The following is a 21,977-nucleotide window of genomic DNA, read 5'->3' as shown; positions in this document are numbered from 1 at the left end:
GGCAGGGTGCAGTGATTGTGAAAGGTAGGACATGTACTGGTGTGTTTAACATGTCCTGATAGTGAAATACTGCCCATTTCGTTTTTCACTATTGCAATTACTAGCCATCCTATAGGTTATTATTGGAGCTGCCTTGTAACATTTTGCAAGTGCAGTTTTCAATTGGGACGAGCTAGATGTTTGGGATTTGGGCTCTCTAAGCTCAGGATTTAAAAGCACCTCTTTTAGGATAGGTGGTTTTGAAATTGTGTGTCTTAAAATGCCACTTTTAGAAAGTGCTAAACAGAAGAGGGTTTTGGCCCTGAATCAGTAAGGCTAGGCCAATATATTCAATGATTACAAACAAGAGGAAATGCCAATACTGATAGTCAATCCACAATTCTTTTACCAGATCACACGTTAGACTCGTTGTAATCTAATGATCAAATCATTCTTTTATTTTCATAACAAATGATGTATCAAATCCATCAATTTCTTTTTGAAAAAAACATATTGTTCGACACAACACCACATTACTCAATTATTAACATAAACCACATATAAATCATAGACAAATACTTTGACTTCACAGTTATCTGACAACAAAAGACAAGACTTTGGACAACACATTTTTAAAACACCACAGTTTTTAACTTCTGTACATCAATACATTATCTCTAGCTCCCGGACAAACAAAGTGCAACAATAAAAAGGAACATTAACTGAAAAAACATGTAGAAAAGGTAGAAAAAAAGCCCAACATTATTTTCTAATGATTACAACCATTGATTATTCAATCAGGGCAAAGACCAAGCAGTGTGATGTTCAGGACACCAAAATACAACTGCCCATTTCTTTTTTAACAAATCAAGATGTAACAATAAAAGGAAACTGGCCTGAACACTTGAAAGGTTGTATAAAGGTCAACGTGTTTCAAATCCAAATAAATATTTTGTGGGGTTCACCTCAGCACCTGAACCTGGAAAATGCTGAATCTGAGATTGACCAATTTCTAGTTCTATGAGAACTTATTTTTTCAAATAAAATCTGGTGTTTGTGAAGCGTGACTACTCATCCGTAAGGGTCTCAAGGGCAGGGGTGTGTGGGGGGGGTTCACAGGTTCCAGTCCCTAAAGGAGGGGTTCTGTCGAAGAGCCATGTTTTGAGGTTTCTTGCGAAGATGGGGAGCGATGTTATCTGTCTGAGGTGAAGCGGAAGGTAATTCCAGGTTCTGGCCGCGCGGAAGGAGAAGGATGGGCCTCCTGATCTGGTCTTTCTGGTGCGGGGACCATGGCGCAGGAGAGCTGGGCTGATCGAAGGGTCCTTTGGGGTGCGTGGAAGTTGATTCGGCTGTTCAGGTATGCTGGTCCGGTGTCGTGGAGGGCCTTGTGAGCGTGGTTTAGCATCTTGAAGGTGACTCTAGCTTCGATGGGGAGCCAGTGGAGAGTTCGCAGGTGCTGAGAGATGTGGCAGTGTCTTGGCAGGCTGAAAACCATTCTTGCAGTGCCATTTTGGAAGTTCTGTAGTTTGCGAGTGAGGATTTTGATTATTCCGGCATAGAGTACATTTCCGTAGTTGAGCCTGCTGGTGACCAGGGCGTGAGTGATGGTACCCAATGACTCTGTGGCTATTCGTGTTCCACAAATAGCCACAGGGTCATCGTGTCCCAGGATCCCATTACCAGGTCTGGCGCCGAGATTCCCTCAGTCGCGCCCTGAAACCACCGCCGCAAGCGTCAAGATTCTCTTGGTGATACAAAAGGGGATGATGGACGGAGTGTTTGAGCAAATCAAACACTCACCCCCAGTCAACTGATCAGGGTTTAATCCATCACCATTCTTTAGCTCACTCAGCAACCCCATTTCAGACCTGGCTATATGCAAATCAGTCTGACCCTGTGCCTCATGGGAACAGTTCAGCCCAAACTGCCAAGCCATGTCTTCCATGCACCGGAAACAAGCATCCTGGGACCGGTTTTGGATTCATAATCCTCATCAGCCAGGCTATCTTGAATCCAGTGGCCAAGTGAGCAAGGGACTCATGTCTGAGCATACCCTGCCACACTTAGGGCGAACAAAGCGATACAAAAGGGGATGATGGACGGAGCGTGTGAGCAAATCAAACACTCACCCCTAGTCAACTGATCTGGGTTTAATCCATCACCATTCTTTAGCCCACTCAGCCACCCCATTTCAGACATGGCTATATGCAAATCAGTCTGACCCTGTGCCACATGGGAACAGTCCAGCCCGAACTGCCAGGCCATGTCTTCCATGGACCGGAAACAAACATCCTGGGACCGGTTTCGGATTCATAATCCTCATCAGCCAGGCTATCTTGAATCCAGTGGCCAAGTGAGCAAGGGACTCATGTCTGAGCATACCCTGCCACACTTAGGGCGAACAAAGCGATACAAAAGGGGATGATGGCCGGAGCGTTTGAGCAAATCAAGACGTGCTCAGACATGAGTCCCAGGCTCTCCACACCACTGGAGTCAAGCTATCCAGGCTGATGAAGGCTGATAGCCAGAAACCGGTCCTTGGATGCTTGATTCCGGTCTGGGAAGACATGGCTTGGTAGTTCGGACTGGACTGTTCCCATGAGGCACAGGATCAGAGCTAATTTGCATACAGCCAGTGTCTAACCCTGGGTGGTGTGGAGTGCAAAAAAATGATGGATTTAGGCCCAGATCCTTGTACTGGGGTGAATGTATGACATTGTTTTACATTCTGTCCATCAACTGTGTTTTTTGCAATTTTCACCCCGAGTGGGCTGGGTATGCTCAGACGTGAGTCCCAGGCTCTCCACACCACTGGAGTCAAGCTATCCAGGCTGATGAAGGCTGATAGCCAGAAACCGGTCCTTGGATGCTTGATTCCGGTCTGGGAAAGACATGGCTTGGTAGTTCGGACTGGACTGTTCCCATGAGGCACAGGGTCAGAGCTGATTTGCATACAGCCAGTGTCTAACCCTGGGTGGTGTGGAGTGCAAAAAAATGATGGATTTAGGCCCAGATCCTTGTACTGGGGTGAATGTATGACATTGTTCTGCGTTCTGTCCATCAACTGTGTTTTTTGCAATTTTCACCCCGAGTGGGCTGGGTATGCTCAGACGTGAGTCCCAGGCTCTCCACACCACTGGAGTCAAGCTATCCAGGCTGATGAAGGCTGATAGCCAGAAACCGGTCCTTGGATGCTTGATTCCAGTCTGGGAAAGACATGGCTTGGTAGTTCGGACTGGACTGTTCCCATGAGGCACAGGGTCAGAGCTGATTTGCATACAGCCAGTGTCTAACCCTGGGTGGTGTGGAGTGCAAAAAAATGATGGATTTAGGCCCAGATCCTTGTACTGGGGTGAATGTATGACATTGTTCTACATTCTCTCCATCAACTGTGTTTTTTGCAATTTTCACCCCGAGTGCGCTGGGTATGCTCAGACGTGAGTCCCAGGCTCTCCACACCACTGGAGTCAAACTATCCAGGCTGATGAAGGCTGATAGCCAGAAACCGGTCCTTGGATGCTTGATTCCGGTCTGGGAAAGATATGGCTTGGTAGTTCGGACTGGACTGTTCTCATGAGGCACAGGGTCAGAGCTGATTTGCATACAGCCTGTGTCTAACCCTGGGTGGTGTGGAGTGCAAAAAAATTATGGATTTAGGCCCAGATCCTTGTACTGGGGTGAATGTATGACATTGTTCTACATTCTGTCCATCAACTGTGTTTTTTGCAATTTTCACCCCGAGTGGGCTGGGTATGCTCAGACGTGAGTCCCAGGCTCTCCACACCACTGGAGTCAAGCTATCCAGGCTGATGAAGGCTGATAGCCAGAAACCGGTCCTTGGATGCTTGATTCCGGTCTGGGAAAGACATGGCTTGGTAGTTCGGACTGGACTGTTCCCATGAGGCACAGGGTCAGAGCTGATTTGCATACAGCCAGTGTGTAACCCTGGGTGGTGTGGAGTGCAAAAAAAATTATGGATTTAGGCCCAGATCCTTGTACTGGGGTGAATGTATGACATTGTTCTACATTCTGTCCATCAACTGTGTTTTTTGAGATTCCCTTGGTTGTGCATTGAAACTACCACTGCTAGTGGCTACATGCCATTGAGCACTTAATGTGATTTCCCGAGAAAACCCTTCTTTTAAATTACCCACGAGGAACCGAGTATTCTGGAGCTTACTCTGCTAAGCCTTTTCCTGTAAATTAATGCTAAATGCTCTTAGACAAATAAATATGGTCTATCTAGGGCACAATGTATACAGGCATGAAATATTTATTGTCCTGAGGATGATCCCCATATTTTGAATTAGGGATTGAAACGCCGTCGACTAATTGTACACCATATGCATGTTAAACACACTGTACAGCCTTACTGGCAATGGTGTCTCCATGCTATCTAAGCCTACTCAATTTTTATGTTCAAAGACTTCCTGTTGCCTGAACCTCCTTTCCCTTAACTGTTGTTTGTCCAAATGTGGTAGTAGGACTCTGGTTGTGTCCCACTTGATTTTTCATGAATGTTTTTCTATGTACTTATTGAATATTAAAGTCCTGTACAGCTGGACAAAGAATATATAATCTATTCAGTCTATATTTATCACTCAAGATATTAAGAAGCTGTCTATGGACCACTGTCGTTGGTGTTTAGTTGTAGGCAACTGTTTTTCATCCATTTGCAGACATCTTCCTTGCCTTCTCGAAAGTTGTGTCTGGCGGTGTTGGGTTTGTTGGATAGGGAGAAGATGAGTTGGGTGTCGTCTGCGTATGACACAATGTTGAGTCTGTACGTTCTGATGATGGGGGCGAGCTGAGCCATGTAGACGATGAAGAGCGTAGGGCTCAGGGAGGACCCCTGGGCGACTCCGCAGGTGGTAGGTGTAGGGTCCGAGATGAAAGGGGGGAGTCTGGCCAGCTGTGTTCTGCCAGAGAGGAAGGAGCGGATCCAGTCGAAGGCCTTGTCTTGGATCCCAGCGTCGTGGAGTCTGCATATTAGGGTGCAGTGAGAGACTGTGTCTAACGCCGCTGAGAGGTCGAGGAGGATGAGGGCTGCTGTTTCTCCTTTGTCCATTAAGGTACGGATGTCGTCTGTTGCGGCAAGGAGGGCGGTGACCGTACTGTGGTTTTTTCTGAAGCCGGATTGGAAGGAGTCGAGGATGTTGTGCTCTTCGATGAATGTGGCGAGTTGGCTGTTGATGGCTTTCTTGATGACTTTCAATGAGAAAGGGAGCAGGGAGATGGGTCTGTAGTTTTTGAGGTCGGTGGGGTCCGCCAAGGGTTTCTTCAGGAGGGGGTTGAATTCAGCGTGTTTTAAGTCATCAGGGAACGAGGCGGTTGCCAGGGAGCGGTTGATGGTGTGGCAGAGCATGGGTGCGATGGTGTCGGAGGCTCTGTTGAAAATGTGGTGGGGGCAGAGGTCCGTGGGGGCCCGGAGTGGATTGTCTTCATCATCTTCAGTGTGTCTTCAGTGGTGAGGGCTTTCCAGTTGTTGATCGCTGGCTTTAGGGTGTCGGGGTGGTTGGTGAGGGTTCAGTGTGTTGGTTGTCTTTGTTGAAGTTGTCGTAGATGCTCTTGATATTCTGGTGGAAACAGGTGCTGAGTTTGTTGCAGAAGTCTTGTGAGGCAGGGATGTTGGTGGACTCGCTAGTGGGTTGGGCGAACTCCTTGATGATGTTGAAGAGTTCTTTGCTGTTTTGTGCAAGAGTGGAGATTCTGTCTTCAATCGCTTTTTTCCTCGTTTTTCTGATGAGTTGGTGGTGGGCGTTGGTGGCGGCTCTGAAGTTGTTGTGGGCTTCAGCAGATTTAGTGTTCCTCCAGGCCTTTTTGAGGCAGCGGCAAGTGCGCCTGGACTCTCGAAGTTTGGTGGTAAACCATCTAGCTTTCTTGAAGTGGGTGTTTTTCTTGAGGGGGGCTATGGTGTTAGCGCTGTTGGAGATCCATCTGTGCAGGGTTCGGGCTGCACGGTTGGCATCATCGGTTTCCGCGATGGTTGGGGTGGAGTTGCTGAGTGATGAGGTTAGCTTGTTGTCCGTGATTCTGATCCAGTTTCTTTGTGGGAGCAGGTGCTGGTGTCTGTGGATGGTGGGAGTTCTGAAGGTGAAGTGGACAAATGGATGGTCAGTCCATGGGAGTTCGGTGGTGTGGCTGAAGGTGATGGAGTTTCCTGTTATGAAGAGGGGGTCAAGGGTGTGTCCTGCTGAGTGCTTGGGTTCGGTCACGATCTGGCAGAATCCAATGTTGTGGAGGTTGTCCAGGAGGGATTTGGTGCTGGGGTCCAGTAGGATGTCGAGGTGGTTTTGAGGTCTCCCAGTAGGGTGTAGTTGGTGGACACGATGGCATGCGGAGAGACGATGTCTGTGATGGAGTTGGTGAAAAGTCTGCGGGGTCCAGCAGGTCGGTAGATGAGGGTTCCATGGAGGGTGGAGGTACGGCTGGTCAGTATCTTGAAGTGAAGGTGTTCCATCAGGTCTGTGGGCTCATCGGGGAGTGTGCTCAGGCAGAGGGTGGATTTGTGAACGATGATGATTCCTCCTCCCGGGCGGTTGGGGCGGTCCTTCCTGGAGATCTTGGTCCAGGTTTCGGTAAAGAATGCTAAATCTGGGATAGTGCTGTTGAGGAGGTCCCAGATTTTGCTGGCGTGTTTGTGGAGGGTCAGATGTTGAGGAGGCTGCATTGCAGGGACTTCGGTTATGTTCTTGCGTGCGGATTGCGCTGGGTCAATGGTCTTGGCGGTGCTGCAGGTGTGCCGGCAGTGGTGACAGCTGAAGGGTCCATGGGTGTCGGCTGGTGATGCTAGCTTGCAGTTGTTGTTGAGGCCTGGGTTGAGAGCATGCATGGAGTGCCACTGGTTCGTAGCATTGGCGGTGCGGAGATCCAGGCTTCCTGGCGTAGTCGCAGTCTGGTCGCAGACAGGCGCAGACGGGCTTGCCTTTGGTGCCCCATCGTCCTCTGCCCAGCGGCCGCCATTATGTAGGTGTCGGGGAGGGCTGGATAGCTGGGAGGCGGGAGCGGGGAGGGTAGCCGGATTGGGCCGGTCGCACTGATCCTGCTGGGGGAGAGGCCGCGGGAGCAGCAGCAACGGGTAAAAACGGACTGAAAATGTAAAAAGGAAAAATGTAAAAAGAGAGAGAAAAGTACAAATAAGGCAGCAAAAGTGCAAGGAAGAGTGGAGGAAAGACACAGAGGACACAGGAGAGTGAAAGAGGGAGACTGAGATGAGGGTAAAAAACGAGTGAAAAACGAAGGAAAGACACAGGAGGAGAGTGAAGGGGAGCTTAAAATGAGGTGAAAACAACAGAAAAAGTGCAAGAAAGAGTGGAGGAAAGACACAGAGGACACAGGAGAGAGAAAGGGGGAGCTTCAGATGAGGGTAAAAAATGAGTGAAAAACAGAGGAAAGACACACAAGGAGAGTGAAGGGGGGCTTGAAATGAGAGGAAAATTAAAGAAAATGGAAGAAAGACTCAGAAGGAGAGTGAAGGGGGGAGATGGGAGTGAGGGAAAAAAACAAGTGGAAAGGGAGAGAAAAAGCGGAGCAAGAGAATGGAGACAGAGGTCAACTAGACCACCAGGGATGAGGCGCAGGTGAAACCTGCGGGTGGAGGAGGGCCTTGAACACCAACATTCGAGAGTGCAGGGGCTCGGGGGAAGGCCTCACTTAAAGGTGGAGCTGAGAGGGAGAGAGAGCAATTTCACTGATAATTTTTAGTAAGGTCTGTTTAAATCAGCTGTGAAAGGGAAAGGCGGGAATTTTTACAGTTCATAGACAGGAATGTAGGAAATGCCAGTGCTTCATTTTACTCGAAGGGTTTGGTAATGCAGTGAACACAGGGTCCTAAAGCCTTTCTGACTTTTTGGGCGTCTTCACAAATGGCATGTGTAGAAAGTAGGCATTTTCATGCTTAACCGTTCTGTGCCTCTGACAGTCTGTAGAATACACGTCTGGGCTGGCTGAGAGTTGGTCTCTTGTGCATTCACTCTAGACAGTCACACAAAGGGAGCCGAACATGGGCTGTGTCTGGCTTCTCACAATACTGTCTCCTCCCTCCTGTAGTGTGTCTGGAGCCAAGGCAGAGCAAGGCAGGATCTTGTGGACAACAAAGACTTTCCTTTGAAGTATGCCTACTTCAAAGGCCAAAAGGGGTATAAGTATTAGACCTGTAACCCCACATTTTCAAAACACTTCAGGGTTAAGGACTCTGTCGAGAAGAATAGCTGAAGAGCTATTAGGATGAGTATTGCCCCTTTACTTTGTGTTGTCTGGCAGGGTTAGCCTGCAGTTGTTGCTTCTGCCTCTGGGTAGTGAAAGAACTGGACTTTGCTTTTGGATCCTGGGTTTTCAAGGTTCTCTAAAGGCTTGTGAGCGCTTGTCTCCTGTTTGAGGTCTCAGGTCCATCAAAGACTTCACCTACAGTATCCCTGAACTCCACCGCTGAGAGTTCTGACCTGCCAAGTGGTGCCCGTTCCAGTTCTGGTCCCTTCATGGTTGTTCCTGATGCAAAACACTTCAATACTGACGCATTGTCCTTCTAGCAACTGTTTTTCAGGTGCAGCACCACTGTGTGGGAGAGGTTTGCATGCACTGCTGCTGTGCAGCTGAAGAAATTGATGCAGTAATTGTATTTAGCTTAAGGAACAGCCTTAGCCTTAGTCCAGAGCACCGATGTCCATGACCACCGCACAGATTCCAACGCAGGCCCTGCTGTGCGGCTGAAAGAATTGACGCATCACTGGTCCACGGCTAAAAGAATCGATGCAGCACATGTTTCCTGCTGTCTCATTAACCTCCAGCAGGTCTGGATTTCCACACATCACACCTGTGCACCAAGTTTTCTTCCGCATCACCGACAGACCAGAATTGTCTTTGGATTTCAATACATTGCTTCTCCTTGCAGTCCAAAACGACTCACCACTCCTCCTGCTTGCAGCAGAAATTATGCTTTGCTTTCTCAGGGACTCAAGAACCGAAGCATTGCTGTGTTTTCTGAGATTTCTCTCCTCTGCAGTTGCTTTTCCTTGTGGATTTGGATGAATCAAAGATACTTTGTGCTAAAATCAATGCATTCATATAGTTCTATGGTCAGAATTCCTTAAACATTTCAAATATATATTTTGAGTTATGCATGTTGGATGTTTGTAATTTTGGTCTTGTTTTGTTTAGAGAAATATTGTTTTTTTTCTAAACTGGTGTGATGCCCATTTGTAGTGTTTTCACTTTGTTACTGTGTGCGTTATTAACAAATACTTTACACATTTCCTCTGAGATAAGCCTGACTACTCATGCCAAGCTACCAAGGGGGTTAGCAGGGGTTATCCTGGGTGTGTAATCCCTGACTAGAAGGAAGGATCCCTACTTGGGCAGGGTGCATGCCACTGCTAACTATAGACCCCTATTTCTAACAGCATTGTTATTCACCATGTTGTTGTAACCTACAATGTAAAGCACAGTGACAGAAAAGTGTGATTAAAAAGTCCTAGATTAAGTACTATAAATATATGTTTAAATTATTGGCAGTGGTATTGTCTCTAACAAAGCACAATATGAGAGGAAAGGCTGACTGCACTTTGTTTTCATATATGGGGCTCATTTACAAGAGAATGACGCTACGCAGGGCTGAGAACCAGCTTGCAGCACCGAGCCATTAGGAAAGTGCAGGGATGCATCATACTTAAGGCAATAAAATGCATTCCTGTCCATTTCTTTGTGCTGGTGCCGTGTAGGCAGCCTCGCATCAATACAGGAACTCTTGCACCATGGCATAAGGGTGCCTGCATTGAAAACGGGTTGTTTTCGAGCAGGAAGGGACACTTTGCTTCACAAAAACAACCGTTGTGCCTGCCCTGAGGAGGCACATGGTTTTGATGCATTCCCAGATGTACACTATTTTAAATGTGTCAAAATCCATGGGCATTGACTGGGTAAACCTCCCTGATGCTGGGTTGCTTTTTATGGCCTCGTAGATATGGGTCTGCACTGTGCTCTGCTGGAACGTCTAAAAAAGTGATTTTCGGGCGGGAAAACTGGGCTTGTAAATAAGTCCCTTAGTGTGCACCGACAACTAAGGCAAAAGTCAAACATAGCAATTTACCCAAAGTCACACTGCATCTAAAAGATAGTCTTAACACTTCACTCAATTTATTGCCTACTGAACCCCTACTGACATCTCAATAGTCAAGGAAAGTCATCACATGTGCCTTTGAAATCTGACGACCCAAATGTATTCAATAAAATGGCTTGAAAGGGGACACATTTTCAACTACCATGAGTTAGTTCAGTAATAAAAACTGCTGATCTGTTTTATTTGACCTTCACGAATATTCATTATCGTGTTATTTTCTGTAATAATTATATTTATTTGATTTCTGCTTTTTTAATCGCAGAAGCTAGAAAATCAATAGTACCAACGTATGTCTGCTGAATGTAATGTTTTTTAAAGATGGCATACTATACGTGATCTGCATCAGAGTATCTCTCCAAGCCTTATACAGCTCTAGAGGTTATTACCACCATAACTGTGTAAGAGATCAGTGAACGTTCAAAAAAACCTCCACAAAGTATTTTGTGGCAAATTAGCTAATGCGCAAAATAAAGGGGATGGCGTGAGTTTTAACAGGGGCTTCCTCTTATCAGTTTCATAAAATATCGGATTTGTTTCAGATTTGTTTGAGCCATTTGAATGCTATATGAACAAGTTTGTGGTTCCCTTTGGTGAGTTGCAGTGCAGTCACATTTTTTTAGATTAGCTGATGTAGATAAGCAGGTTTTAACCAGTAAAAACCCACCGTTTTTTCCTGTTTGTTCTCTGATTTTTGGACGTCTTCCCGTAATAACACCCACTGTAATGCTTCATTTATAGTGGATTTAAGCTGCATCACTTAGGGTTTACTTTTAGCAATAAGGTCAGCTGCTGTGTACGGCAGGGGTAAAGGGGTCTCAGAAGGGGTTGTGCACCGCACATGTATACTTGCATGCGAACATGCATGGAGGATTGGAGCAAAACTGCACTGCGTGTCTGATTCAGCCTGACATCTGCACACAAGTAGCTCTGACTGCAACTAAGACCCAAACTGTCGGCCAGATTTACAAAAGGATTCTGTTGCCCTTGCATCACGCAAGGTGACCCAAGCAGTTAGTAAGATTTACTATGCCGCGCAGAGCCATCTTGTGTGGCTCTGCATAGCATTGCAAATCTCAATGTAACGCAAAGCAGTGCAAGTCGTTGCCTTGGCTTGATCTGCCCTGGAAAGGTGTACCATGGGTGGAGCGTGGGTGTACCCACACATCCCACCATGGTTTTTCGTGCATTTCCAGATTTACTACCAGTAGTAAACCTGGGAATTCGTCAAAAAGGCACCCCATTCTAGAGGAGGCGCAACAATGAGATATATTTTTATTTCGCTTCATTTTTCCCCTTTCTACGAGTGAATCATTCTGCTGCACCCATAGAAAGAGAAAAAGGTCTCCAAGGATTGTTTCTGTGGAGGAAGGTGCCCCTTCCTGCACAAAAACCATCCTGCCTGCAACGCAGGCACCCTTACACCATTGTGCAAGGGTCCCTGCACTGCTGTTAGGCTGCACTGTGTGCACCCGTGTGGAGGGAGAGCAGAATGTGCCATATATTTATAGATATGGCATATTCCTGCCCTTGTCATGTGAGGCAGGACAGCAATTTGACTTGCTGTGTTGCACTGCGTCACTTCTTCGCAAATATGTCCCTATATTGTTGGTTCCCTGCTATCACGTGATAATTAAATTAGGAATACAATACAAAAGTGTTTCATTGGCGGAACTGTAAAGCTGTAGATTTGCCCTTCTGATAAATTGTGCGTAAAATGTAATTATTGATTGGCAGAAGCTAGAAGAGATTGTGTTGACCTTATGTATAATTTTTTTATAGGTTTCATGATTTTTCCTGTTAACACGAATCAATGTTAGTAAGATACATGCTTTGAGCTTGACTGGTAGAGTTAAATGCCCTGCTGTCCCAGATGGCACATTGAAGGTCCAAAACAAAATTGGCCCATCGTAGAAAGTCTAGTCTCTCCTGGAAAACGAACAGTGCAGAGTATGAATCATGATATTTATAAGCAGCAACTCTTCCACGTGGCTTGCAAGATATGGGACAAAGAAAGTGCATGCCTACTTATGACTTCTCTCACTACACAGTGTTTATTTTTATGTCTGAGAGGGTCAAAGCCAGGGAGTTGATGGAATTTGGCTCAGTCAAAGTCAAAGCGCTGCGAGGCCTCCGGGTAGTTACGCGCTATATAAGTGCAATTTTTCATTTCATTTCATTTCAGTCCTAAGATGTGCTGTGAAATTAAAGTTGATTGCCATTTTGAAATCTTACCAGAAGTTGTGCAAAGGGTCTCCACACCTTTTTAAAACAACAAGAAACTTGAGAATAAGAGGAGGAGAAAGAGGGACTTTTCAGTCCGCTACTGTGGAGACCCCAGGACAGTCAACCAGCAGGGCTGGAAGCGGGTGTAGGTCTAGGCCCTACAACAAAGTTGCTGCTTAGGATGAGAAAGTAGAGCAACCACAGGATGAATGGGTGATAGTTACTCAGGGCTATTTCACCAGGCCAGGACCCTTCCAAAACGGCTGATGACGGCTGATAGCCAGAAACTGGTCCTAGGATGCTTGATTCCGGTCCAGGGAAGACATGGCTTGGCAGTTCGGGCTGGACTGTTCCCATGAGGCACAGGGTCAAGACTGATTTGCATATGGCCATGTCTGAACTGGGGTGGCGTGGTGAGCTAAATAACGATAGATTAAACCCAGATCTGTGACTGGGGGTGAATGTTTTGCAAATGTGCAACATTCTGTACATCACCTTGTGTGTTGTACTATCTAAAACTGGCATTTTCAAACACACAATATAACAATCATCTTTACTAAAAGATGTGTGATTAAATTCTAAGTTCAGAGAGCCTAAACTTTATTTCTCCATCTTGTGCAAATGGGAAATTGTACTTACAAGATGTTATGAATAAAGTCCCATTCTATCCTATGGGGCACAATAACCTTCCAATAGTGAAAAACGAAATTGGCACTATTTCGCTATCAGGACATGTCACACACACCAGTACATGTCCTGCCTTTCACATACACTGCACCGTGCCCACGGGGGTAAATTAGACCTACCCTACGGGTACCTTACATGTAATAAAAGAGAAGGTTAGGGCCTGACAAATATGTGCACTTGCCAGGTCGACATGGCATTCAACAAACTGCAAACAGACACAGAAGTGCAGATACCTTTTCAGGGCTTCTCCTGTGGGTGGCACAATCAGTGCTGCAGGCCCACTAGTTGCATTTGATTTATAGGACCTGGCACACTCAGTGCACTTCACTAGGGACTTACCAGTAATTCAAATATCCCAATCATGGAAAGACCAATCCATAAACACAATTTACCCAGAGAGCATATGCACTTTAGCACCAATTAGCAGTGGTAAAGTTCCCAGAGTCCTAAAGCCAACAACAACAGGTCAGGAAAAAATCAGAGGAAGAAGGGAAAGGTTTGGGGATAACCCTGCAGAAAAAGGGCCAAGTCCAACAGTAGGTGAATAACACCCAGAGTAGATTGCAAGGCCATTTTGGAGGGTTTCCAATAGTTGTTTCCACTTGCCATTTTGTAAATATTTGCTACTTTTGCCTTAATGTTTCGTTAGATATGTATTAAAGTACTTCTTTTTAAAAGAAAAAAAATAACTGGACAATGACTGGTTGGCCGTGACTATTTGATGCATTGCTGACCTTCGAGTTCGTTGCCTACAGACCAGTGTTGGACTGCAGTGTTTTACCACCTTGAAAGTTAAATGCTGAAAAGGCTACCTGTGCCCCAATTTGAAGGTCCGCAGTACAGGTGTCCAAGGACACAACAAAGACCTTTGTTGACACATTTGGGGCCCAATGATTTTTTATTTCACTGCGACCTGCCGACTCAGAATTCTCACAGCTGCTTTGAGTTCCTAGGAGGTTTCTTCGGACTAAGCTGCAATGCAGTTTCTAATTTGTGATTGGCTATTTTGGATGAGAGCAGGCATTTTTCGGCAATATGTAATGCAGTTGACAGTTTGTGATTAGGTACTAAAGGTGTGAAACAGTTTTCCTTTAGGTGAACTGGCATACTGTTGGTACTTTCAGATTAGCTGCATTAAGTGTGAACCAGTATTGTTCCTCAAGAAACAAATTAAGAGCCAGACACACTACTAAATGTCAGATGCTCGAAGCAGACAACACATATTCGTTCCCAATATCAAAACACCAATCTGGGATTGAGTACACAATAGCTAACATAATATTGCTCCCTTCAATTAGGAGGAAGCGTTTGAGAAGTATTTCGCTGCAGCGCCGCATACTGACGAGGAGCTAGGCATGCGGGCAGGGAAAGGGCAGCATGGAGCGCCGCCTTGAATTGGATGTCCACAAAGACATTATCAGCTTGCCATCGAGATATACACATGCAATTATAGCGAGGCGCTCAGACCAGCTGAGTTTGAAGCTTGCTTCCCCAGGAGGCTCTGCTGATTATGCTGACTGAGTGAAGTATCCAGGCCAAAACATACAGAATGCGCGTTGAGTTCCGCAACCCTACAGCTGACAGAGCTTTGATTTAGGAACCAAAAGATGCTCATTAAGGGAGTATAATGCACTGACTGTGTTTTCAGCTGACGGGACTGTGTCAATCTAAAAACGGCGTAAAATATAGTCCAGATTTCGAAATAGCCAACGTCTATGCCAAAAAACTCCTCTGCGCTTTATTTTATATGCATTTGACCTTGAAATATTCGTTGCAGAAATTCTAATTGAATTTTAGTGTTCAATGATTATATGAGCCCAGCCCTATTGTGTAGGCATCTTGAATGTTAAACGTGACATTTATGACTTTATGCTTTTTTCTGGGTGTGGCTAAGTATGCCCTGAGTGAAGATTTGTTTAAACTGAGCATCACACATATGTGCTTTGGTGGCAACATGGGTACCTCTCAAGGTGGCATATGCATATTGCAAACTATATGGATTAGAATCGCAGGCTCCTCTCCCTTTCAAAGATGAGAATCAGTCTAACACCTCTTACTTACATGTCAGTAGCTCACACCATGAGTTTAGGTGCAGAGAATTCATTGTCGGTGATGGTTCTTAAAATGTTGTTTCTAGACCTATGAAAAGATTCCAAGAAGTCTACATGGGTGTGCAAAATTACACCATTTTGGTATACTGGTATTGCACAAGACATTTTTTAAGCTACCGCACACATATTGTAACAAGTGTTATACTTGCAAGATACTGGCTTGTGCAGAACTTTTCTTTTTTTTTTTATGTAAACCAATTTCTCGAGGCATCATATGAGACTTTTTAATGTGAGGTGCATGCTTCTTTAAAAAAATTATGCTAAAGTGTGAAAGGTTAAGAAATGTAATGAATATTGCCAGCATAATTAAAATTTCGTTATTCAAAGATCTGGCAAACTAGACAATTTCCTGGGATGACCGTTGCCTCCTTTGCTCTTTCACGTGATGCACTCTGATGCAGCAGAAAGCCAGCTGTTGTGTGGGGTGTGGTGTTCTCGACAGAATTATCACTCAATTTACCTTTACCTCTTCTTAACCCATATGCACATTCCCTGTATACTGTATATCAGGCAGCTGCCAGTAAAAGGATAGTGATTGTGGGGGTACACAAGTGCACACACAAAACACACACACAAATATCAGCTGTTCATGAAATAGAAGATTATTAACTTGAGCAGTTTATTTGGCACTGCCGCAGAAAACCTCCTGTACACAATACGCAGGCTATTGACTTGCTTGGGCCTCCTCCCATCAGCCATCTGCTTGAGACAGTGATAGTTGAGATTAGTGTTTTTGTCTCTTCAGTATGCTATTGAAATTGGCATTCCATATCCTAATGAGCACTTCCATTGCTGTTCATGAGGTTCATTATTTTCATCATGTAGTAGGTACAATTTGTTGAACTCTGAAGCTATCTTGCAAGAACGCTCTCTCTAAAAAGCCTCACATTCTGCATTCTTATTAAACGCTTGTGAGTAACTGGGTTGGTGGTTCAATTGGATGTGAAACCCTGCTCAAGAAGAAACCAAATTTCTTGTCAGGACGAATCACAAGCCCACGTTAAATTAACCTGTGGTCAAGCCTCTGGCAGCTTGACACAGAGAAATCAGGCTTAATTTAGCGGCAATGTGAAAAACACCACACAAAAAGGATTCCCACGCCAAATTAGAAAAACAGAGCTGCCTTTAATAAATTAAACAAGACCCAAATGACAAGAGTCCAAATAGTAGAATCAGAGTTATGCAATTCGAAAGATTTAATTGAAAATAGCACCAAAAAGCACAAAAAGCCAACTGTGGTTATCTGGTCATTCGGGATCGGGAAAAAATAAAAGGTTGAAGCTGACCACAAATGAGCACAGTTCAACTACAGGGATACAGTTAGGTCCACTGAACAGAGTACCTTAGCCTTGGTTTGCTTAGCTTCGCATCAAAGATGCGTTGCACAGCCAAAGGGATGCGTCGGTTCTGAGATGGAGTGAGGCTGTGATGAGAGGTCCTCCGTTGTTGTTCAGGAGCCCGTCAGTTGGGTTTGCAATGCGAAGTCGGCGTTGGAGATGCTGCATACAGTCAGGGCGATGCATAAGTTCTGAGGCACTGCAAGGTTGTGATGTGGAGTCCAGTAGCGTCATTGAGGCTGCTGTTGACAAGGGATGCTAGGGCTTGCACTGAGGATGCGTCGTATAATGGCGGTTCCAATGGCCTGCGATGCAAAGTGGGTCTTTATGACAGGTCCAATCCACGCAAGAGCGATGCATAGATTCTGCTGGGATTTTGGCTGCGCAGAAGAAGAGATGGATTGGTTCCGCTGGACCCATAGAGGCTCTTTACAAAAATGGGGTTACCCAATCATGTCAGGGACCTGGGTTCAATGTGATACAGAATACAATGGTTAGCTCTATTTTGAATACAATGGTTACCTTCATTTTGAAATATCAATATATATCAAACTCACAGTCACAAGTACAAAAGTAAATTTCAAAAGCTTCAATACGTAAGCTTACAGTATTCAATACTTTACAAAATTCAGTTTTAAAGGAAAATAAAGTGCAATAACCACATTGCTTTTGTCTCACACCCAGTATTTATTATATATATATCTCAGGGTGCACAGTTAAATATTCACTGTATCTTGTTTGGTATGAAATGGGGAAGGATAGGTTGCTACAAAGGGAACGTGCAAAAAGAGAGTAGGCAAGGGGTGCTCAAAAAGTGAAATTAAAATCACAGAAGGGTGGGAAACATTTATTATTGGACTGGTCATAAATCCCAATCTAGTGTGTATAAATCCTGAATTTTAGCAGAGAAAAAACCCCCCAGGTATCTTTTAGATTTTTGATTAATGCAACCGTACAGGTCAGAGTGTAATACGGGGTCTGACCCCCACAAACCAGAATTTCTGTCTTTTTTTAATTAATTCGATAGCCACCTAGGGCTTCAAATTCTTCAAAAATCTGAAGAGCCTGTGTCTGTGATTGAAGATCCGGTTTGATTAATAACATAATATCGTCCGCATATAGCTTTATCTTAGCCATGGAAATTACCGGGGGAGCAATCTGTACACAATTACGAATAGCTACTGCAAGAGGTTTAATAAAATAGGCAAAAAGAATAGGAGACAAAGGGCAACCTTGTCTAGTTCCCCGTAGAACTGAAATTGAACCGGCTGAACGTTCATTAATAATAATATTGGCTGTAGCACCAGTGTATACATTCTGTATTAAATTAATGATTTGTTGTGGAATCCCAAAATATTTTAAAATAATAAAAAGTGTGTCCCAGACCACTAAATCAAAAGCTTTTTCTGCATCTAATAATACAATCAAAGCCGGTAGCCCCATGTCTCGAAATAATCTAGTGCCTCAATCAAAAAGTGTGTATTTGTGAATAATGGCCTTCCTGTAATGAACCCATTTTGATCGAGATGGATCATATCAGCCGAGATATTATTAAATCAAAGTTTTGTCCCCTTGCTGAGGAAGGTCCGTTCAATGTTCGCTCGGTGGGACTCATTACCATTATCTATTCTCGGCCGGGTTGCCCTGATTAAAATGTCCATACTTCCCCTTTTTAACTTCTTATTTTCTACTATTTCCTTTTTCTCTAATATTGAATCTATGTTTTCCGCTTTTGTATGGGCTAACAAAACGCCTAGAATTGCCATAGGGACTTTATACGAGGAAACTGAATATGGAGGCCTTTCATTACCAAATTTAAAAGATTACTACAATGCATTCTTTGCGCAATATCTAGACAGATTTAAAAATGCAATTCCAGGTGTAGGCCTATTTATACATTTTTTCTTTGATTTAATTTGTCGAGAGATTCAGATCCCATCCCCCCTTCTTGTGCCCAAATCACCTAAATTTGTTAGATATAAGACCCTGAACTGGTTTTTCAGACGCCGTGAAGTCATGCTTAAGAGATACTCCCTCCCAGTCTTCAATTTAACATCTCCACTTTTTGCGGCTTTCGCTTATTTAGGGATCAAAATTGAATCCGTCACTACTATAAATTGGGTACGCGCTGGGTTTAAAACGTTAGCAGATTTCATGGGGAATGGGTCCTGGTTAGCTGTCGACGCAATGATTCATTTAATTCCTGGCAACTTTCTGTTAATCGGGTCCTATAAAGTAATCTATAAAACTTGGCGCAATTAGACCCTAGCCATATTAGTATCCCCACTCCGTTGGCAGAAGACCTATTTGTGAACGCCTCAATAAAGAAACCTGGGGAATAGAAACATTGTCTGGCACGTAGTAAAAAGGGAGAGTTGAACTCTAAGGCTATAAAAAAATGGCATGTAAAGGAAAATCTAGTATTATCTATCAATATATGGGAAACTATTAATAATTTTAACTTTGGAACATTGCGTGGCGCCAATTGGCGCAGAATGTTGTTTTTTAACAAATGGCTCTTGTACCTTACTCCTGCAGTTATCGCTAAAATGTATGATAATATGTCTGCTAACTGTTTTAGATGTTCTCAATGTGACCCAGCCAATTGGTCCCACATCATGGCCAACTGTCCAAAAATTGAATTATTTTGGGATGAAATTTTTGCTTTTCTTAAAACTTACTATACGATTCCGATTTTCTGTAATGTCAAATTATTACTGTTTGGATACGATCCTGATTGTTAACTTTCGGATTACTTGGCAAAATTGGTGTATATCGCAATGGCAGTAGCCAGATCATTGTTATTACAGAACTGGCGTTCATCATAGGTTCCGGTATTCCAGGAGTGGCTTGATAAAATGAAAAGGGTCAGGAAAAGTGAACAAATATATGCAAAACGGGTTGGGGGGATGAAAAAGTTTGAATAAATTTGGGGATCGTATTTTGAGTGATTCTCTGTATAATATGCCTTACTTAGGAAAGAATGATAATGTCAACAGTATATCTATGAGATTTAGATTTTCTGTATCTGATTTAAGAGGTTGCAAATCACTTCAATACATTTAAAAAAAATAAAAAAATAAAAATCCCAGTCTACTGAAAACCTAGTCACATCAAAAAGTAATCAACACTTTTTAGGACAATTTTTAGATACAGAAATGTGTTATTCAAGTGGCACTTTTTTTAGTAGAGTTAGTAATCCAGGCCACAAGTGGGATCCAAAGAGGCTGGCAGAGCACCTTAAGCCCAATTCAAAGGGTCAAGGACTGTGGTGGCACCACTTGGCAGGGTAGCCTCACAGATGGCAGAGGCTGGGTGCAGTGGCAAGGTTGTTGGAAGAAGGTGTGTCTCTGACGCTTCAGATCAGGAGGCCAACAAACTTGCCCTTTGAGTCACTCTGGGTTCAAGAGGTGCAGGTTAAGTCCTTCTCATTCAGACAACAGGGCAGCAGGTTAGGACAGCAGTGCAGCAATATTTCTTAGAAACAGGTCAGTAGAGTGGAATTCCCTTCAGCAGAACAGCAGTACTTCTTCCTGGCAGAGAATCCACAGGCCCAGAAGTGCACTGAAGAGTTGGTGGTCCAGTATTTATACCCAATTATGCCTTTGAAGTGGGCAGAAGCTTCTAGAGGCAAGCCTTTGAAGTGCACAGATACCCTGACTTCCTGCCCTGGCTCTAGGCTAACTACATGGGCTTTGCAGCCCTTAGTGTGGAGACAGGACAAAGTCTATTCAAGTGTAAGTATGACTGGGTCCAGCTCCTCCCTCCCATCCTGTAAATGATGGCCTATATGGTCAAACCAAGTTCCCCATTGTGTGTGGATGTTTAGGAATAACACACACAGCCTAGATGCTTTCTGCAAGTGGCATTTTCAAAATTGTAATTGAAAATCCATCCTCAATATGAATTAGGATTTTTCATGACAATTCCAAAAACACCAAACATGAACTGGTTACCTCTCCCCATTTGTAAATTACACAAATGAAATGCAATAAGGTCAATTCAATGTTATCCTCTGGTAGAGGTAGGCCTTGTAGTAGTGAAAAACAAATTTAGGAGTTTTTCACTACAGGACATGTTAAACTTAAAAGTGTATGCTCTACTTTTTTAATACATTGCTGCCTGCCTCTAGGCTGTCCAGGGCCTACCTTAGGAGTGATAAATATATTGAAAAGGAAGGTTTGGGCTTGGCAGAAGGTTTACGTAGCCATGCCGAAAGGGCAGATTAAAACTGCACACACCTAGGCTGCAATGACATGCATAATAAATGTTTAAGGTGCTACTTAAGTGGGTGGCATATTCAGTGCTGAAGGCATACTAGCAGAGTTTAATTTATAGGCTCTAGACTCAGGTAGTGCCACTTTGCTAGGGACTTCCAAGTACATTAAATATGCCAAGTGGGTATAAGCAAATCTAAAATGTTTTAAAGAGAGAGCCCAAGCTCTTTGGCACTGGTTAGCAGTGATAAAGTGCACAGAGTCCTAAGGCCAGCAAAAACAGGAGGTCTGAAAGAAAAATATGAAGGGGAAAACACTCCAAGCATGCCTGGTCTCACAATGCTTATTTAAAATATCATCTAAATATATATGTATGGAGCCCTCACAGTTACTTCACCGCACTGCCACCTGAACCAAGGACTTCAGCCCCTAAGAGCCTTTGCACCAGGAGGTGCCGACGTGGGTTATCTGTGTCTGGAGGTGCCTAAAGTCATCACGGGGCTCCCGCAGTGCAGTTGTACTCACAGTAAATTCAACACACTGCCGCCTGAACAAGGGACTTCGGCCCCCAAGAGCCTTTGCACCAGGAGGCGCCAATGTGTTTGCGCGACGCCTGGAGGTGCATAAAGTCACAACAGGGCTCCCGGAGTACACGGGTGTGCCCAGGTGATGCACAGGCCAAGGGCCGGCCCTTCCACACCCATCAGAGCCCGGAAGAGGCTGAGCTGGGCCTACCCTCTTGGCTCTGGACATTGGAATATCTGCGACCGCTATTGCAATCAAGTTTCCCACGACCTTTTAGATCTCGGCTTAGTAAGTCCATTTGGATTTATTGCATTTAATTTAGGTCTTATATAGCGTTGTTGATTTTTAGGTAATGGCAAAACAAAAGCAAATGAGAGACAGGGAGAGTGCTTCCAAGACCCTCCAGAACTTTACCCTTGATTGTTTTCTCTCATGGGCTGCCAAAACTATAGATAAGGAACTCCTAGTTGCTGAACGTCGCCTATCCCAGGAGGGGGGTTTTGTTGCAGCCACAAATTTGGATCTAGCCCAGAATGGGCTGACAAGAGACATTGAACCAGGGAATCATTCTTGTGAGCATACCGCATTAGAACCATCTCCATCTGAGTGGTCTCCGTCTCAACCGCTGGTATCTTCGTCATCTGTTCTCCAGTAAAAATGAAGAAGAAGGTGAAACACCCAGAGCCCTCATTGATAATAAAGACCATATGTAAGAAAAAGATCCAGGAACCAATACCTGAGGTTTTAGCAATGCCAAGCAAGTAGTCCCAACCACACTACATTC

This window comes from Lissotriton helveticus, chromosome 1_1 (assembly GCF_964261635.1).
Source record: "Lissotriton helveticus chromosome 1_1, aLisHel1.1, whole genome shotgun sequence".
NCBI classification, from domain to species: domain Eukaryota; kingdom Metazoa; phylum Chordata; class Amphibia; order Caudata; family Salamandridae; genus Lissotriton; species Lissotriton helveticus.
Note: the sequence above shows the minus strand (reverse complement) of the source record.